The sequence below is a fragment of the Hippopotamus amphibius genome, chromosome 16, assembly GCF_030028045.1.
Source record: "Hippopotamus amphibius kiboko isolate mHipAmp2 chromosome 16, mHipAmp2.hap2, whole genome shotgun sequence".
Lineage (NCBI taxonomy): Eukaryota > Metazoa > Chordata > Mammalia > Artiodactyla > Hippopotamidae > Hippopotamus > Hippopotamus amphibius.
The window spans coordinates 56,162,257-56,165,722 of record NC_080201.1 but is presented as its reverse complement, the minus strand read 5'-3'; the positions used below and the strand labels follow the sequence as shown (position 1 = coordinate 56,165,722).

General features: G+C 58.1%; 1 pseudogene; it reads right to left on the bottom strand.

Moving 5' to 3' along the window:
• Positions 1–1,828: 1,828 nt before the first annotated feature.
• Positions 1,829–2,660, bottom strand: LOC130838128 (paraneoplastic antigen-like protein 8B; annotated as a pseudogene).
• Between the last annotated feature and the right edge of the window lie 806 nt (positions 2,661–3,466).

The following is a 3,466-nucleotide window of genomic DNA, read 5'->3' as shown; positions in this document are numbered from 1 at the left end:
CAGAAATATTTCTAGGAAGAGGGGCACCATTTAGGGAACCAGGAATGAGAGGAATGTTTAGGTTATTACCACCCACTTCCCCTCCCTGTTTCTTTGTCCTCAGGAAAGAACCAGGGTTTGACACATTCTTTCTCCATGTCTGCCCCACCAAGTCCCCTCCCACCACTTCTTGGTGGAAAAGGCAGGCACCTCAGGTTACTAATTGCTGGAGAAAAGAGAGGTTTGGCTTTTATTGTATACTCTTTAAACTACAGAATGCTCATGGTTGCAGCAGGCATAACTATAGACATAGACATTAGGCATAGGTATGGGTGCTAAGGGCTACAGTTTGCTTAAGATATAAGATTAAGAAGTTATTTACACATGCTTACCTCAGAGTCACAGCGTTTGCAGGGTACATGAGAACAATATAACCTTTTGTAGTAAGAGGATTGCAATTGTTAGGCCCATGGGGGCAAGAAGATGTTGTGACTTAATGGGATGATTTCAGAGTAAAATGTTCCCCCTGACCCATAAGAAAATGTTCCAGATCTAAGATTTGGGAAGTTGGGTACACGGGAAGGGTCCATAACAAAAGAAAAAAACTGGTAGATGCTGAGGGAAAATATGCTGTCATAAAAGATTTTTTCTGAGATATGCTTACTATATAAACACACAAAGCTCTGACAATAAAGGGAGATCCTGCATAGCTGACACAGGCCTCCTCCTCTCTTCCTTACACCGATGCCACTCATCCTTGGGTACTCCTGGACCCGCCAGAGCTGGACTTTGGCAGGCAGCTGATGGGACATCCAGGAGAAGCCACAGGTCCATGGGAGGGGCACTGCCTGGTACTGCAGAGAAAAGCCAACACTCCGTATGTGAATTGTCCCAAATTGAAAGTGTTGCGAGTAATTCCCATTTTTAAAAAAACACTGCATGTTGAGTAACAGATTCAGTTTGTGGACACCAGCAGGTGGCCTTGGCCTTGAGGAGCTGGTGCATTTGTACCACCTGCACTTCAGATGGGCAGGGCTGGTGTGGGTCTTTCCCTCTCTTCCTTCTCCTCCTCCCCTGCTCCTGGTCACCAGGTCCCCACACCTCCCTTTTCCTCCCCCAGGTCTTCTCCCCTCCCCAGGAGCACCCCCTCTGCCTCTCAGGCTTCTCTTCCTGGAATCGTCTCCTCCCCCAGCAGGGAGATTCAGCCTTCTGCCTCAGCTACAGCTGCCAGACACCCTCCGCCCGGGTGGGTGGCAGAGCCTCCATCACAGCCCAACACCCAACAGATTGGGATGGAGGACAGGGGCGCACAGACGACGGCCAGAAGCTTGATTCTGGAAGGGATTGGGGCCCCACGGACAGCCAAAAAGAACTCACTGGCACTGCTGGCCTCCCCTGGTGCCAGGTGTCCACGGACACGCTCACCCCGGTGCTACCCCGGGTGACCCGAAGCCAATCCCGCTGGGTGGGTCCTGAGACTTTCCCATCACCTGAGGCTGCTGCCTCCGCGGGCGCCCGTTATGCTATTCCTTCCTCCATAGGGATAGCTCGCGCCACCTGCAAAGGAGGGACTGGAAGGACCAGGGAGGGAGCAGTGGACAGGGGCGCACGTTGGAGCCCAGAGCCCACGGTTCAGCCGGAGCCGCCTCCACCGCCGGCGGGGCGGGGGGGGGGGGGGGGGGGGGGGGGAGCGGAGGGAGCGCGGAGCTGGGGTCCCACTGGCATCTGCAGCCTCGCCTTCCCCGGGCGGCCCTAGTGGCACCGAGGGGGCAGCCTCCGGCCCTGACCTGCCTTCTTCCCAAGCGGCGACTTGGAGCGGGCCGGCGGCTGAGCCCCGGGCTGGCCGGCCTTAGTCTGCGTCCAGGCGCCCGCGCGCCCCTTCTTGCTTCCCGCCGCCTCGTCCTGAGCTTTCGTCTCGGGAACGATGTCCTGCCCGCCGGGGCCGCCGCATCCCCCTCGGGTTTTGCGGGTCCCCGACGGGGCAGGAGCCGCCACCCCGCCCGCCGGGACCCAGGGCCCTGCAGGCCGTGCAGGCCCGCTTGACCCGGGGCTTCCTGGACGCCGGGTCCTCGGGCTCCGACTCCTCGCTCTCCACGTCCTCCGAAGCCTCCTCCGACTCCCTGTCCCCGCAGGCCGCCAGCAGCGCCAAGACCTCCCCCAGGTTGCCTTTGGCGCATTTAAACCTCCCGTCCTCCCAGGCCTTTTCCTTTTCTTCCTCCATCACCTAGTCACGTCCTGGAGCGCCAGGAGCGCCACCAGCTCCAGGAGGCCAACCTCATCTTCCTCGTCCTCGCCCCAGCCCGCCCGCGGGCCGCGGGGAGCCTTCTTCCCCTTGGAGGGGCTCTGGAGCTCAGCCATGGTGGAGATGCATCCCCGCAGGTGCCCGTCGTCGTTGGCCTCCTCAGGACCACGGCGCCCACCTGGCTGCCTGCTTCCTCCACCTTCACGCGGGTTTCGGAAGTGTCCTTGGCCCTGACGTATGAGACCTCGGGCAGGGCATCTTTCTTGTCTTTCTTATTGCTCCAGGCCAGTGATTTTCAACGTCTCCCTGTGGGTTTTGGTGTCTGATGAAGTTCTGTAGGCCACAATGGCTAGAAGTCAGGGTCCTCCATGCCCTTCTGGGTGACCTGGTTGCTGCATTCTTCAGACTCACGCCCTGAAGCATAGGTGCCCTTGAGCATCTCATCAGGTATGTCTCACAGGGTCATGAGAGCCACCGTGTCGGGGATGCTGCTCCCGGCTTCCCTGATGCTCAAGCTTATCAAGTCAGGGGGCTCTTTCTCTGTCACCTTCTTCTTGGCTTTGTCCAAAATAGTCACCAGGGCCAAGAACTCCATGGGGACTCTCTACCTCATCCACGTCTCTCTGCAGGGTTTCCTTGCAGCCCTCTGGAGTGTGTGTGTGTGTGTGTGTTTTATATGTAGGAGGGAATAGAGTGGCTCTATCTGTGTGTCAGTGTCAGTCTTCGTGAGTGCAAGTGTGTGTGTGAGCCAGTGTGTGTTGTATGTCGGAGTATATGTGTGTTACAGTGTGCGGGCGTGCAAATGTTTGTAAGTGTGTGAATTAGTGTGTGGTAGTGTGATTGTGGCACAGGCTGACACGAGCCCGATGACACACCTTGAATTGTGCAAACCTCCAACACCAGCCAGTCCCTTCAGTCTGGGGACGGGGAGGGGTGGGTCGCGGGGAGATAGATCTGATGCCCGAACCTGAAGTCTCAGTGTCCGGCCTGGAACCCCCTCCCTCAACACTCTCTCCTCTTCTCAGGGATGTATCAGGTCCCAGAACGGAGGGGAGAGAACAGTGGGGGCTCTGCGCGCAGTAGTTGAAGTTCTGCAGCGCCGCGTGGCGCGGAGCGGGTGTTGGCAGGTGCGGGCTGCGGCGCCCGCATTGACCACGAGGCGGCGCTCCAGGACCGCTACTTAAAGACTCACCTGCGGAGGCGCTGCCACAGCGCTCAGGTGCGCGGGCGAGATAATTTGCTCAA